The sequence below is a fragment of the Canis lupus genome, chromosome 15 (assembly GCF_048164855.1).
Source record: "Canis lupus baileyi chromosome 15, mCanLup2.hap1, whole genome shotgun sequence".
Classification (NCBI taxonomy): domain Eukaryota; kingdom Metazoa; phylum Chordata; class Mammalia; order Carnivora; family Canidae; genus Canis; species Canis lupus.
This window is the reverse complement of record NC_132852.1, coordinates 57,440,847-57,458,691: the sequence shown is the minus strand read 5'-3', so window position 1 is coordinate 57,458,691 and position 17,845 is coordinate 57,440,847. Positions and strand designations below refer to the sequence as shown.

The following is a 17,845-nucleotide window of genomic DNA, read 5'->3' as shown; positions in this document are numbered from 1 at the left end:
GTGAAATAAGCCATAAACACAACATTACATGTTGTATGAATCCATTTTTATGAAACATACACAGTGAGAAAATCCATAGACAGAAAGAATGGAATAGTTTGTTGCCTGGGACTGGGAGGAACAGGTCAATGAGAAGTGACTGCTTTGTGGGTATGAGGATTTTTGGGGGGTGAATAAATGGTTTCAGAACTAGATAGAAGTGGTAGTTGAACTACATTGTGCATATACTAAACCCTCCTAGCCAGTGAGTTATATGCTTTAAAATGGCTTATTTTGTGTTCTGTGAATCCCACTCCCCCCAGGGGAAAAAAAAACACACCTATTTTTAGGATTATTTTGGAGATGAGTTTATCAGCATCTTTCTTAGGTTGCCTGAAGTGTATTCCAATCTTTACTAAATAGCTACAAGATTATATGCATCTACCATATATGCTTTAAGGAAAAGACAATATAATCTTCTGTGGTAACTGTGGTAATTAAAACATAATAACAATACATTAAAAAAATGTCCTCAGTATTCTGATATTTACAAAAGACCTATTTTGCACCAGTGTTTCACTGAGTGTTTCTCCAGAGAGCTAAATAAAGGGGGTACTTGGAGATTTTGAAAAAAAGTGTTATTTAATGTGATTTAACTCAAGTGGAGAAAGGCAATTGGAAGAAGAAACTTTTATTATTAATTTAAAAGTCACCTGACATTGTCTAAACAAAACGAAGAACAACAGAAATCTATGTAGAAATGTCTTAAGTTGAATAGCAACCTCCTCTGATCTGCCTCATTAAAAATAACCATTTTTATTAGTGGCTGGATTTGGGCTCTTCTAGTAGTCATCTTTATAAATTTAAATAACATGTATATGGCAGTTTCTTGGGTTGAATTTGGTTGACTCTACTTTTAAGAATAGGAATAAAATGTGGTTTTAGCATTCACTTAATCCTGTTTCTTTTTGTTTTAAATCATTTTATTCCATTTCTACACTTTATCATTTTTAAATGTTTTTTGATTCATCAACTTCAGATACTGTGTAAAAACACAGTCAACACCCAAGTCAAAAAGATGAGCAAATTATTCTCTATTTCTAACATCTTCTTTTCTAAAATGTTAGCAATTTAAAGGTCTTCAAAATGTCAAGGTTTGCAGTATTTAAATTTTATTCTGTAACAAGAATTAGATCTTTGCTTTGTCTTTATGAATTGAAAAATGTAAACCCAGTCAATAAGATATTATGGTTATCTGAGTATTATTCATGGCAAAACCGATCGTTAACTGGATGCATAAATGAGACATTGTAATTCTCTTTCACTAACGGGATTAGTTAAATGTCTATCACATACCACTGAATTTAAAGTACTTAAATTATGTCAAGATTAAGATATGTAATTTCAGTCTTGGAATTCCTTTCATTTTCTGACTGTTTTGATAAAGCATACATATTTGAAATTTGATCTCTTTGAAACTAAAGGGGCCCTAAACCCTCTCTTAATCAATATTCAATACTAATCCATTGAATTAAAGATTTATTAGTGTATTTATTGCCTTGGTTTAAGCACTTTCCTTTTTTAATAGAAACTCTATTTGATTTTAAAAGTTTTGCTATTTAGTGTACATCTATAGAAAGTACTTGAAAATGAGTACTTGAGGCCATGCCATGTTAATAGTTAATCTGTACAATCAGTAGCTTATATGGACATAGGACTGGAATTACAACAATGGGGCATCCCAGAATACTAACACAAGCATTATGAATATATTATAATAGGGCAAATGACATGTAATTATGCATATTTATTTAGCTGATGGCATTTCATGCATGTGTATATTAGGGAGTGGTTGATACTCACATTTTTGAGGGAAAACATTAGAAAAGGTCTTGGGTCCCAATTCCCCAAATTAATATCAGAATGACAGGAAGTAAAGGTCCAAGAATATTGGAAATCATTCATCTATGTATGATAAATGTATTTAGTTACTAAGAATTATGCGTATTATGCTTTGACATGATAAACCATATACTTAATAAGCTGTGATGGCAAGAAGTTTTTGAACTTCTAAACTGGTTTAACATGATCTTTTATCCTCTTTACTAGAAAACATTTAGGTGTGTGGAAAATGGAGGTAAAGATCACTGCCTTGAAATCAAGATGTTTGTGGTCTTTCTGAGGTATCCACTCCTGGATATGGTGTTATCCTCTCTAATTCCTAGTGTTCCTCATCTGATGAAGGTAATCATCAAATAAATAATATTACTATGTTGCTGCAAAAATGAAAGATAAGGCATTATAATATCTAATTTGGTCAATAGTAATCATTATTAATGTTTCTCATTGTATTTTCTTATTAAAAAAAAAAAACTAGACCCATTACCAACAATCAGAGGCAAACCAGGCAAGATATATTTGATACACTTTCATGCTAGAACCCCTTTGTCTCAGATTTTTCTTTCTAATATAGGATTATAATATCTATCCCCTAGAGTGGTTGTGATCATTACATTAGAGAAGAATGTAGATTATGTGAAGCTGTGTGCAAACTATAAAAGCTCCACCAATGTTAGATATTTTAATGGGTTACTAGGATAAGATGAAATATATCAAAAATTCAAAACAGGCATTTTGCAAACATTGTGCCTGCGAGACCCTAAAACAGGCTGCATCATTTTTAAAACCATGTTGAAGCTTAGAATATACTTCTTTTAGGTGTATTAAGTGATTATGTTAGTATTTGAAACAAAACTCCACAGAATAAGTAGAGTACAGATTAGGATTATGAGCCACTGAGGGTTGAAATCACTTGCCAAAAATCACAGAACTAAAAACTACTGGGCTAGGATTCAACACAAAGCAGGCTGACTGCGGGACCAAATTTTTTGAAAGATACATTAAGAAACCTATTTTTATGTGGAAGAAGTAACAAAAACCTCACATAAAGGGCACAGCTTTATGGCTCTTCCAGAGAGCTTCGTTTTGATTTTCTCTTAAGCAATCTAAAAGGCATATTTCACATTTTCTTTTTTAAGTTTTTATTAACCTATTTACATCTCTGTTGTATAATTTAAGGTGAAGAACAAGATTGGAAAATTTTCTCCTTAACAAATAATCATTTGTTACACTTATTTATTTGAATATCTGTTAACTATGATTTAAAAAGAAGAAGGTTGTAATTTTGGAGCACACTGTATTTAGAAATAATGTTTCTCTGGAACTGACATGAAAGAGTTAATGCTGCCAGTATAGGGTAGAGTCCAAGTCCAGGAAAGATAATATTGGCAGGCACTTGAATAAAAAGCAACTACAGACCTGTCATGACTGTGTCTTGAGTAATGGGATTCATTCATTTTGGTATTTTTAATGCAATTGTAAACTGCCATTTTCCTCACGGTTTAAAGCAGTTTTTTTTGATGATATAGCTATAAATGTGAAAACCAAATTAACTTGTCACATTTGACTGGCTAAAGTATTTCCCAATCCCATTTTTAGGGTATTGATAAAACCTCAATAATCAGGGTTTAAATCAGGAGAAAGAATGACATTTTGCAGGATCACAGAAATGTCCCAAAGATGAAAAATATGAAGAAAGTTGGTTAATATATGGTTGTTTATGAAGTACAGAATCTTATATTAAAAATAAGAGCACACAATCCTGGGATTAATGTCAGTAAGTCAATACCCACTATCTGAAACAGCACTATCACACAATATTGACTGGCACTTGTATTTCTATTCTTTTATTAAATTAACTCTAATGTTTCCTTAGGGGGTTCTCTATTTTAATAACTGAAATTCACTCTTTCCATTTTAACCCAATTGTTTCTGAAGGTAAGGATTCTTTTTCCTAGGTGGTGGTAAACATTAATTCACAGGTCTGCAAAGTAATACCCAGACAATGGAACAATTTCAGCTTGAGAAGAAGGAAGCTTCCTTGTGGAGATGTACCTTGTTCAGTGAACCTTATTGGTCTAGATTAAAGACCACTCCCACTAGTGTTATCAAAGCCTAACTTATGGAGCTTTTCCTGGGGAATTTTTACAAAAGAAGCTTCTCCAGTATTCAATCACATAAAAATACTTCTATTGCACAGAATCAGCTAAGTGTATGCTCTCTTAATCTACCTAACTTTATAAGGCTTGTGTAATAAATACTACTAAGATACATGGGAGAAACGCAGAAGCTAGGATCTCTTTAGCAAGTGCCATCTAGACCCTATTTTCATAACATTCTGATCTATCAAAAACAGACCCAAATTAAAACAACTTTTTTTTTTTACAATTTTGCTCTAAGCTTAAATTTGCTCTAAAATATGAAGTTTATTAATTTAAAAAAAGAATGCCATAAAGAATTTGCTAAATAAATGCCAATATCACCACTAAAAAAGAAAAAGAACTGATACATGCTTCTACAGCATAGAAGAACCACGAAAATATAGGCCATGTAAAAGAAGCCAGTCACAAAACACCATATATTACATGATTCATTTTATATGAAATGTCCAGAATAGGGAAATCTACAGATAAAGTAATAGGGCTGGGAGTGAAGTTCCCAGGGCTGGGAGTGAAGGGCAGGAGGAGTTGGGGAGCAATTGCCAATAGTTATGGAGTTTCCATGGGAGGCATGTTGAAAATGTTCTAAATTATTGTAAAGATGAGTGCATATCTCTGAATGTACTGAAAACTTGAATTATACACTTTAAATAGGATAATCTATAGTATGCAAATTAAACCTCATTAAAGCATTAAGTAACCTATGACTATCTTAAAAGTGCTTTGGTGTAATATCTACTTCATGACAAAACATACAATAATATCATATTAAGAAGTCTTTTTGAGAGATACCTTGTTCTTTCAAACAATCGCAGTCTACTTCTTTCATATTCTGTGATTTATATTAGATTAATTTCTCCCTTGGAAATGTATATCTGTAATACAATCTCATACCCAAATAGTCTTTTAGGGAGCACTATAAAAATGTTTATACATTTTTAAAAAGGACATTCAAGTCTAGTGATGTGAGTTAAAGGGAACTATGCAGAGATGGGTGGATTAAATTCTATGTGGTGATTTCCTCCCCAAAAAAATCAGTTAAAATCACATGGTTCTCAGTACATATTTAATCTTCCATGGAAATACACAACTACATGTTTAAACATTATTCATGATTAAAGACAGGAAATTAGGAGATTTGATCTGCAGAAAGGATATCAGAGGCAGAGATTACTGACTTTCAAGGTGTAGAGCCTTATTTATCCTTATTCTGGGTTTGAGGATAATATACTATTCTGGTTTCCCCTCTCACCCTCCTGAATGGTGCTCCCCAGTCTTTCCTAGATCATTTTCCTTTCCTGAATTACAACATTTGGTGTGTTCTAAGCAAGGCTCAGTCTTCAGAGCTTTTCGTTGCCATACCTACATTCACTCCTTAATGGTCACACAGAATCTTGCTTTGAAATACAGTATTTATAGGATAAATCTCAAATCTAAATCTCCAGTCCAGACAGATTTACAGTACTGTGCCAAATCATATTGGAGCCTGAGGCAAAAGGAAAACTCAGTAATATTGATCCTGCCTGTATTAGTTTTCTATTGCTATCGTAACAAATAACTACAAGCTTAGCATCTTAAAACAAAGCAAAAAAAAACCAAAAGCAAACAAATTTAGTATCTCATAATTCTGTGGGTCAGAAATCTGGTAGGCTGATGTGGTTTCTTTGTTCCGGGCTCCACAAGGCTGAAATCAAGATGGCAGATGGACTGGGCTCTTAAGACTCTAGGGGAGAATCAGCTTCTAGGCTTACTCTGGTATTGGCAGAATTCAATTCTTTGGAGTTATAAGGCTGAAGTCCCTGTATTCCTTGCTTGCTGTTGTCCAGGAGTTGTTCTTAGCTTCTAGTGTCCACACCTTGCTGTCTCCTGGCTTACGACTCACTATGGCTTATCTTCAAAGCCAACAATAGCCAACTATAGCTTTCTCATGCTTTCCTGACTCTCCTTCCACCACACATATCTGACTCTTTTGGCTTTCTTTTCCACTTTAAAGGGTTCATGAGGTTATAGCGGGCTCATTTAACAATCCAGGGTAATACTTCTGTTTTAAGGGTGGCTGATTAGCAATCTAATACCATCTACAAAGTCTCTTTTGACATGTAATGTAAGAAATCCATGGGCATAACACTGAGGAATAAAAATCATGGGGCCCAAAGTCCTGCCTACCAAACTATTCTTATCTGAAAATTTTGCTATTTTGCTCACCATGTATTGTTCACATTAATTTTTTAAAATCACATTAAAGTATTACTTATCATGATTAATGAGTGTTTTTGTGCTTCACTAAATTTTGTTATCTGGGGCAAGTGCCTCATTTGGCTCACCATAATTTTGGCCTTATAATATCACCAATTGCCTACTAGATCTTCAGCTGGGTATCTCAAAGGTATCGTATCCAGAATCAAACTATTGATTTCTCCTCCAAAACCTGCTCTTCCCAAAGTGATTCTTATTTCAATAAATAGCACATCCATTGACCTCATTGTTAAGGTCAAAAAAATATTCCGAACTCATCTTTGATTTCTCAATTCAGTATCTTCCAATTATGCTCAAAGTGAAATCCAAATCTCTATTTTATAGTCTATATGCCCCCTATTATCTGGCTCCTGGCTATTTAACATTCTCTCCTGTGTTTATTCTAGCTACAACCTCCAGCTGTTTTACCATTGTTCTAAATAAGAACGCAAGTACAGCTATTTCTTCTGCTGGAAGTTTTGTCTCCCAGATTTCACTCAGTTCAATCCTTAAATTCATTCATGTCTCTACTCAAACATCACTTTCCTGACCTATCTTGAATCCTTGTCTCTTCTTTTTTACTTTTGTTATAGAGTTTACCATTACCTGACAAACTACTATAACATTTTAAGTGTGTTGTTTTCTTCCATATAGTGTTTCATAAGGACAAATCCTTGCTTTGGTTCATAGATGTATTCCCAATGCTTAGAACACTACTTGTAGCATAGTGGGTACCCTAGATCCTAAAAAAATACCTGTCGATTGATTGACAGTTGCATACAACACATTAGCATAGACAATAATGTTATGTATTTTTATAGAACATAAAGATAGGCTCATAAAATCTAAAATCTCAATGATATGTATGGGAAACTGAGTTCTGAAAAATCATTAATCAATTTGTATCATGTGGTCAAAAAGCAGACCATTAATGGACCTCTCCTCAATCAGAAGATGTCTACAGGTCCAGGGATCATAGATTTACTGCTGTTCATACTAATAAATTCTGTGCATCAGGTCAATGGCATTATAAACAATTTATAAGCAGGAAATTGATGGGTAGGATATTAATAATTTATCTCAATCTTACATAGCCCCACTTACTGTACAGATAACAAAAGATCTAATAGTAAACAAAATCATAAAGAAATTACATGATGCTGCATTAGATTATTAGTTTCAGAGAGCTCTGGTAGGGTAGCAATTTGTGGTCTATGTTCCATTAAAGAAAATTAACTTAAAGATATACTTTGCTCAGGAATAACCACATCCTCATTATCTCACTAGAGGTTTATTATGTTTATATATACATTACTGAGTTAGGCCCTATGTGGATACAAAGATATAACAAATGTCTCTGGACTAAAAATATAATCTGGTTGTGAGATATGGCATATGTGTAATAAAAACTTACCTATATATATAGGAATCAAAAATATAGAAACTTACTTAAATTAACAAACAGTTATTAAGTACCTATTATGTTCAAAACAATTTTGCAGAAGGCATGGAAATATTTTAAGTACATTCATTATTCCTAGTTTACTTAAAACCATTAGATTTTAATAATAATATCCCAGGATAAAATTCCAAAGGGGCCATTTAAGAAATAAGAGTGCTGTGCCATGGGAGATAAGTCCATGTGACTGAGGAATTTTTTTGCAAGGAGAAGTATTTGAACAGAGAGCTATTTAAAGGGGTAGAAAGGAGCTTGGTGGATATTCCAGGTTGAGAAATACTAAATACAAAGTTATAGGTATATTGTAATATTTGTTAATAATATTATCCAAAATGTATGTAGAGCTTTAGATTTAATAGAGTGAAGTAATTCTTGATTTAAAATGAGAGAAAATTCTTATATATTGAACTTAAATTGTTTCTTTGGATACAGAGAACAGATAAAAATTTAATAGCCCTTTTTATGCCTATAAATACTCTGACCCCAAATGCTTATTCATTTCTGAAAATTTCAGTGTTTGAAATAAATCCCTTGTTCAGGAATGTTCTATAAAGTTATCATTATCTGGAAGATCATGCCTTTAACTAATAATAGATTATTGAGCAGTCTGCTAAGATAAAAATAGTTTTATTAAAAGAAGTAAGGATGCTGAGTACAGTATGGAGCACTTTGAACTTCTTTCATTCACTCTTCCTAGTATATCCTAAAAGGGCTAGTATGAAGGAAATATATGAAATATGCTAGTCTTACTTTCAGGTTTTGCCAGAGATCGGCTTTTCAAGTGTGTATGAGGAAAGTGATTCTGCCAAATACAGCTCAAATTATAAGTTCCACCCAAGAGGCAGCATTCATGGAGACACATCTCCAGAAACAAAGGAGCTGGCTGGTACCATTACCCTCCCCTGCCCTTCAGCATATAGAACCAGAAGACCAGCACAAACCCCTGCCTACACCACATCTCCTGACCACAGAGTTTTACAGGGTCTATGATCCAGTGCAGATGATGTAAGGTCTCATTTCACAAACAGACCAGAGCATACCTCACTAAAACTTGCCACATTCAGGCCAGGGTCAAAACAATGCCCACAGCAAACAAGGAGAGCCTCTACAGAAGACTAGCCTGCAGGATAGAATATCCATAATAACAACAGAGCACATGCAACACATGCTGGAGATATTCCCTGAAGTGCCAGGTCCTGGGTGCCTCATGACCTCTTCTTCATAAGGCCATTACTTTCAGGAGCAGGAGACATAACTGGTTTTTCTAAGACAGAGAGGAAAGGCAGAGACTTATTGAAATGTGAAGACAGGAATTTATCCCAAATAATAAACAAGATAAGGCCATGGCCAGATATCTAAGCAAAACAGATGGAGAATTTAAAGTTGCAATCATAAAGATTGATAAAGATACTAGCTGGGTTCAAGAAAAGAAGACATTATTAATACCTTACCACTGAGATAAAGAATTTAAAAAAGAGTCAGAGATGAGGAGTGCAATAAATGAGATTAAAAACATTGATGTTTGATGCAATGAACATTACATTTTCTGGCAGGCTAGAAGAAGCAGAGGAAGGAATTAATGACTTAGAAGACAAAAAAAATGGTAAGCAACGGAAGAGCTGAACGAAGAGAGAGAAAGCAGAATTATGCAAAACGAGAGTAGATTTAGGGAACTCAGTGATTGCATAAAATGTAATAACATTCATATTATAGGAGTCTCAGAAGAAGAGAATGAGAAGAGGGCAGAAAATTTATTTGAAGATATAACACCTGATCTGGGGAAGGAAACAGACATCTAGATTCAGGAGGCACAGCAAACTCCTATCAAATCAACAAAAGCAGGCCAAGACCAGCACATACTGTAATTAAATTTGCAAAATATAGTAATAATGACAAATTCTTAAAAGCAGCAAGACAAAAGAAGTTACTAAATTACAAGGAAAAGCCCATTAGTCTAGCTGTAGATTCTTTTAACAAAAATTTGACAAGCCAGAAGAGGGTGGCATGATATACTCAGAGTGCTGAATGGGAAAAGTCTGCAACCAAGGATACTCTATCTAGCAAGGCTGTCATTCAGAATAGAGGGAGAGATCAGGGGTTTTCCAGACAAACAAAAATTAAAGGAATTCATGACCACTAAGCCAGCCCCACAAGAAATATTATAAATAAGAGACTCTGAGTGCAAAGGAGAGACCAAAAGTGACAGTATAAAGGAAGGAAATGCAAAAGCACTACAAATAAATATTTCTGTAAAAATCAATCAAATACACACACAAGAAAGGATATACAATAATAACATATATCTAAAATGTGGGAAAGATAGAAAAGAATGGGTTCAAATTTGAATGGCCATCGACTTTATACCTATTTGCAAAAGATGTTGTAAACAACCTACTGGTAACCATATATCAAAAGCCACGAATAAACATGCAAAGACTAAAAAGAAAGAAATCCAAATATATTACTAAAGGTAATCAGGAAAACATGAAAGAGAGAAAGACAAAAAAGGATCAGGGTAAAGCTCTAGAAACCACCACAAAAAAAAAGGTAATAAAATGGCAATAAATACATATCTATCAATAATTACTTTGAATGTAAATGGACTAAATGCTCCAATCAAAAGACATAAGGTGTCAGAATATATATAAAAATGACCCATCTATATACTCAATTTAGATCTAAAGGTATCTGCAGATTGAAAGTGAGGGGATGGAGAAACATGTATCATGCAAATGTATGTCAAAAGAAAGTCAGAGTAGCAATTCTTATATTGGACAAACTAGATTTCAAAACAAAGACTGGAACAAGAGACAAAGGGCACTATATCAAGAAAGGAGACAGTCCAACAAAAAGATATAACAATTGCAAATATTTTGTACCCAACATGGGAGCACGGAGATATATAAAACAATAAGAAACAATAAATGAAATAATTAATAATAACAATAATAATAGTGACTTCAATATCCAACATACACTAATGGATAGATCATCTATGCAGAAAATAAATAAGAAAACAGCAAGTTTGAATGACACACTGAGCCAGATAGATGTAACAGATATATTTAGAACATTACATTCTAAAGCAGCAAACTACACAGTCTTTTTGAGTACACATAGACCATTTCCAGAATAGATCACATGTTACAATACATACAAAAAAATTGAAGTTATACCATGCATCTTTTATGACCACAATGCTATGAAACTAGAAATCAATCAAAAGAAAAAAAATGTGAATAGATCACAAACACATGGAGGTTAAAAACATGCTATTGAACAATGAATGAGTCAACCAGGTAATCAAAGATGAAATAAAAAATACATGGAAACAAATGAAAATGAAAACATGGCAGTCTAAAACCTTTGGGATTAAAATAAATAAACAAATAAAATCTTTGGGATGCAACAAAAGTGGTCATAAGAGGGAAGTATATAGCAATATAGGCCTACTTCAAGAAGTGAGAAAAATCTCAAATGAATAACCTAAACTTACACTTAAAGGAGTTGGAAAAAGAACAAAAAATAAAGCCCAGGCCAGCAGAGGGAAGGAAATAATAGAAATTAGAGCAGAAATAAGTGATATATAACTTAAAAAAAAACAACAATAGAACAGATCAATAAAACCAGGAGCTGGTTCTTTGAAAAAATTAATAAAATTGATAAACCTCTATCAAAAGAAGAGAGAGAAAGGATCCAATAAAGTAAAATCATGAATGCAAGAGGAGAGATCACAACCAACACCAAAGAAATACAAACAACTATAAGAGAATATTAGGAAAAATAATATGCCAACAAAATAGGCAATCTGGAAGAAATGGACAAATTCCTAGAAACATACAAACTACCAAAGATGAAACAGGATGAAATAGAAAATTTGAACAGACGCATAACCAGCAAAGGAATTGGATCAATAATCAAACTCTCTTAACAAGCAAAAGTCCTGGACCAGATGGCTTCCCAGCGGAATTCCACCAAACATTTAAAGAAGAGTTAATATCTATTCTCAAACTGTTTCAAAAAATAAAGGAAGGAAACTTCCAAACTCCTTCTATGAGGTCAGCATTAGCTTTATTCCAAAACCAAAGGCTCCACTATAAAGGAAAATTACAGGTCAATATCCCTGATGAACATGAATGCAAAAATTCTCAACTAAATACTAGCAAATTGAATCTAATTCAGTACATTAAACAAATTTTTCACCACAATCAAGTGGGATTTATTCCTAGGCTGCAGGGGTGGCTCAATATTCATAAATCAATCAATGTGATACCTCCGATTAATAAAAGAAAGGATCAGAACCACATGATCCTCTCAACAGACACAGCAAAAAAGCATTTGACAAAACAGAGCATCCGTTCTTGAGAAAAACCCTCAATAAAGTAGGGATAGAAGGAACATGCCCCAACATAATAAGAGCCATGTACAAAAGACCCACAGCTAATGTCATCGTCAATGAGGAAAAACTGATAGCTTTAAAAAAAAAAAAAAAACTGATAGCTTTTCCTCAGTAGTCGGGAACAAGACCATAGTAATTTAACATAGTAATTTAACATAGTGGAAGTCCTAGCCTCAGTAATCAGACAACAAAAAGAAATAAAAGGTATCCAAATTGGCAAGGAAGAAGTCAAACTTTCACTTTCATCATTGGCAGATGACATGATCTATGTAGAAAACCCAAAAGACTCCACCAAAAGATTGCTAGAACTGATAACTGAAATCAGTAAAGTCACAGGATACATGTACAGAAATCTGCTGCATTTCTATGCACCAATAATGAAGCAACAGAGAGAGAAATCCAAGAATCAATCCGATTTACAATTGCACCAAAAACCATAAGATACCTAGGAGTAAACCTAACCAAAGATGTGAAAGATCTGTGCTCTGAAAACTATAAAACACTGATGAAAGAAATTGAAGAAGACACAAAGAAATGGAAAGACATTCCACGCTCGTGGATTGGAAGAACAATTTTTTTAAAGATTTTGTTTGTTTATTCATGAGAGACAGAGAAAGAGAAAGAGGCAGAGACATAGGCAGAAGCAGGCTCCCCACAAGGAGCCGGATGCAGGACTGGATCCTGGACCCTGTGAGTTTAACCTGAGCAAAAGGCAGATGCTCAACCGCTGAGCCACCCAGGTGTCTCTGGAAGAATAAATATTGTTCAAATATCCATACTCCCCAAAGAAATCCACACATTTAATGCAATCCCTATCAAAATATCAACAACATTTTTCACAGAACTAGAAAAAACAATCCTAAACTTTGTATGGAACCACAAAAGACCCTGAATAGCCAAAGCAATCTTGAAAAAGAAAAGCAAAGCTAGAGACATCACAGTTCCAGACTTGAAGTTATATTATAAAACTGTAGTGATCAAAACACTATGGTACTGGCACAAAAATAGGCACATAGATCAACAGAACAGAATAGAAAATCCAGAAATGGACCCACAATTATATGGTCAATTAATCTTCAGCAAAGCCTGAAAGAATATTCATGAAAGAGAGAAGACTGTCTCTTCAAGAAGTAATGTTGGCAAACTGGACAACATGCAGAAGAATGAAACTGGACCACTTCCTTATACCACACACAAAAACAAATTCAAAATGGATGAAAGACCTAAATGTGTGACCTACAACCATAAGAATCCTGGAAGAGAACAGAGGTAGTAACTTCCTTGACTTTGGCCATAGCAACATTTTCTAGATATGTCTCCTGAGGCAAGGGAAATAAAATCAGAAATAAGCTATTAGGACCATAACAAGATAAAAAAGCTTCTGCACAGTGAAGGAAACAACCAACAAAACTAAAAGGCGACCTAGTGAATGGGAGTAGTATTTGCCAATGACATATCGGATAAAGAGTTAGTTTCCCAAATCATTAAAGAACTTATAAAACTCAACACCCCAAACATGAATGATCCAATTGAAATGGGCAGAAGACATGACTAGACAATTTTCCAAAGAAGACCTACGGATGACCAAATTTGAAGAAAGAAATGAAGTAATCTATAAGAGCATAGATCATTTTATAAGTCACCTTGAGGATTAATGGGCAGGGATCGGTAGGGTCATAATCTTAACAGTTGAACTGTAATGTAATTATTTCAGAGTCAAGAAAGTAGTCATTCTGCCAAAATACTTTTGCTTTCCTCATATATATGCATTTTAAGTTCTGTCTCATTCCAGCGTTTTTTGTCTAAGGCTTTATTCTTTCTGTATGAAAATTCAGTTTCTTTTTGCAAAGGTTACAGATTTAATCTTACCAGTTTTTGTAGCTTTGTGTTGCAGGGACATCTAAGGGCATTTTTTTCTGAGAGCCCATCTGTACAGTAAGAATGATGAAGTGTGCAAGTGGAAGAGGAGGACACTACCAAAGTATCCAAGTGACCAAGAACCACAGAAAGCAGAGGATTAGGCCAAGACAAGACACAATTACAGTAAAATTTTGCTCAAAGCTTCACTTGAGTTAGTCACCTCCTTTATAATAAAGTAAGTTACATTTATTGGCAAGGGTGGTGTACTGTGTATAACCTTGGTTATTCTATCCACCTCAGTGAAACAGCATTGCACAGGTTCCCCCTGTCAAACAAAACAAAGAAAAATATGTATTGATTCCATTATTGGGATTGTTGACTATCTACTATGTGCCAGACACTGCTAGGCCCTTGATATGTAATAGTGAATAAAAGACGTGAAGATCTTTGACCTAGTGAAACATAATTTCTAGCAAGAGAAAAAATAATGTGAATTAGCCTAATTAAAAAAATATATCTGGGATGTTAAATTGTGATAGATGCTATGGAAAAGAGGAAAAAGAGCAGGGTAGAAGCGTTGGGAGTGCAGGTTGAAGGGGAGAGATTCAAGTTATACAGAAAGAATGGTTACTAATTAATCTGTGAACACTTATGAATTTAGGCTCTTGAATTTAGTTAGAAACAGACTTTTTTTTCCCCCAAGAAGTTGTAGGGAGTAAGCTAAGTAAGGAAGTCGGCGACGTCTATCAATTTTAATTTACAGCAATCAATACTTAGACAACTTTTCAGCTGCGAGGACTCTGCTCTGCTGTAATATATAACTAAGGACAGGGGATCCCTGGGTGGCGCAGCGGTTTGGCGCCTGCCTTTGGCCCAGGGCGCGATCCTGGAGACCCGGAATCGAGTCCCACGTCGGGCTCCCGGTGCATGGAGCCTGCTTCTCCCTCTGCCTGTGTCTCTGCCTCTCTCTCTCTCTCTCTCACTGTGTGCCTATCATGAATTAAAAAAAAAAAAATTATGACTAAGGGCAATGTATAGTGTATTTTTTTTTTGGTTTTTGTTTTTTGTTTTTTTTTTACAGAATAGCATTCAGAGGCAGATCTGAAAGTAGGTCTTTAAATATGGAGAGGATAATAATGAGACTAATAAGGATGAGTTCAAAGTACTCTGGACAGCTCATGGAGCCTAGAGAAGGCTAAGAGGATGAGTTCAGAAGAGAGTCATTGAAAGTCTAAAGTTGTCTGAAATATGAGAAGCAGAATAAAATTGAGAGCTCCTTAAAGTCATCTCAGTGCAGAGTTACAAAGGACACCATCTTGACTTACAATGGCATGAACTTGAAATGACAGACGAGCACTAAAGGTGATATTTTGATCTGAACAGAAGAGCTGTTTCAGTCTGAAGGTGATTGGCAGGATGCAGAGGCCTGATTAAATTGTAGGCCAAAGCAAAGCCCATGTTTCAAAATATCATTTGTCCTTTAAAAAAGACAGGCAGAGAGATTTTTTAATGTGGTAAAAGAATGAGGACAGCTGTAATTTACACAGCCCTAAAATGATAAAGAATAAAAAGACCACTAAATTGGATTTTCACCATAGAAAATGAATACCAGGAATGTAAATTTTCTTAACATGTTTCTTATTATCAGAAAGACTACAAAGGGATTCTGGTGAAGATGAATTATAGACAATGCATAAGTCTGTGCATGGAAATTAATAACTTACCAATAAATGTTTTGTGAATAAAAAAAATGAATGCAAACATTTGTACTTGAATCTTCAGGTAGAGCTTGGTTTGATTTTAACACATTTTTGTAAATGGTAAAAAATAAAAGATTTTCAAATTTGAGTTTAAAAAGAGGGAATAAGAAAGAAGGAGAATTAAAATGTATAGATGTAAAATCTGATGCCACGTGAACTGCCAAAGAATTCCTAAAGAAATTCTCTGTGATTAAAGTGTTAAATGATATCATGATGTCTACAACCCCAGGTTTAAAATAATGGCAGGTCTGAGATTTGTCCCCAGGTAAGACTGCAAGAACCCTGTTCTTTTCATGTCATGCTGTCATCATTGAAAGGAAGGGATTTTGATCAAGGCAAAAGACTTGAAAAGTCATTTAATTTTGATTTTGTTTTATTGCACTAATATATTTTTATTGAACAAAATATACTGAAATATATATTCAGATATATATGAGGTAGAAATCACAAGAAAGAAAACCCATTTGCAATTTCATCACTGTATGAAACGTATCTTTGTTTTTTTATCTTCTATCCATCCATCCATATATGTATACTACCTTTTATGTACAATCATGTGATAGTCATGCTTACCTTACGTAAGGTAAAATCATAAGCATTTCTAATTTTTCAGTTAAGTTTTTTTTTTTTTTTTTTTTAAAGAGAGAGCAGGAGTAAGTGGGGTGGGGCAGAGGGAGAGGGAGAGAGAGAATCTCAAGCAGGCTCCATTCTAGGCAGGGCTGTTCTCACAATCCTGAGATCATGACCTGAGTCGAAATCAAGAGTTGGCCACCCAGGCACCCCTTGACTAATCTTTAAAACATCATTACTAATGGTTGCAAAATATTCTATGGAATTGCTGAGCCATCTTTTATATATTCATTCTGCCTTTGGGAAATTTCAACACCCCATAATTGTTTATTAGAATCATGATAAAAATGAGTTTCATATATTATTTGTTCCCCTTCTTTTCAATTTGTTACAACAATAACAACAAATCGCAGAGTTCCTCATTCCAAATTGTGTTATTGCTTCGCTGTGGTGGCATTAACATATTCCTTGGCATGCTGTTTTGCCTATAAATGGGTAGTTAGGGGTCTGCAGCTAGTCAGGTTAGCCCCTCCCAAGAGCACTCCATAGGTAATGTAGTGTACATAAATTGGGAAGGATATGATGTCTACTCTCACTTACTGTAGGGTTAGAAACCATGGTCGCTGCTCACATCATTTATCTCATTAGGGATTGTAAAATAGTGATCTAATTTTATCCTCATTTCAGTAGTTGCTATACATCTGTAAAGAGATATTTTACCTCCTCAGCCATTTGGTTATTTTGAATTCTTACAGGAAAAGTCATTTCCACCCATTATCATTTTCAAAATAATGAGTTGAATCCCCAATATCATGAGAAAATGGCAACCTATTAGTATCTATCTATCATCTATCTGCTCTGCATATATCTCTGTATATGTAATTACTATGGATTCATGTATTTACCATTTTGATAATTTTCAATGCACTGCAATTCTTATTCCTCATGATGCTCAAACTGATTCATCATTCGTTAGTAGGAGCATCAAGTTGAAAAAGTAGTCTGGAACCATCTGACTCATTTCTTTCACTGTTTCTAAAACCAGGTATACATGTTCAAGGACTTCTTGTTCACTTACTGCTGTCCAGAGTCAGAAATATGGCCATTGGGGTGCTTAGCGTGTTGCTCATTGTTTTTAAGTGTTTTAATGGAAAGGGCTAGGAAATACGTGGGTTTAAAAAAATATAATACAGTATGAGTTCATGATGATGCTTCTGATGCAAAATCAGAAGAGATTGAGTTTTTTAATATTTTATTTTATTTTTGACCTGAGTTCTTCAATCCTGCATTTGTACCCCCTTTTTTCCATGACCGTAAGTGAATGCTCAATGAAATAAACACAATACTTATTAGCTCTCTTCCACAATGCACAACAAAAGAATCTTAGATTAAGTCTATCAACAATACCATCAATCATACATTATCAGAAAACAGCACAAAGGTTTGGTTTTTTTTTTCAGAACTTTATTATCTTTAAAGTGAATGCTATTAAGAGATGTATAGTAAAATTACTTTTGTAGGTAAT

General features: G+C 34.3%; 1 long non-coding RNA gene across 4 annotated transcripts in view; it reads left to right on the top strand.

Annotated features, from left to right (window-relative positions):
• Positions 1–17,845, top strand: part of LOC140605310 (uncharacterized) — a 64,432-nt gene that overhangs the window by 19,244 nt on the left and 27,343 nt on the right. For all 4 annotated transcript variants that reach the window (XR_012008021.1, XR_012008022.1, XR_012008020.1 and 1 more), the window contains exons 2-3: positions 2,089–2,223; positions 14,012–14,225. This is a non-coding gene — a long non-coding RNA (uncharacterized lncRNA). The remainder of the gene's footprint in view (positions 1–2,088; positions 2,224–14,011; positions 14,226–17,845) is intronic.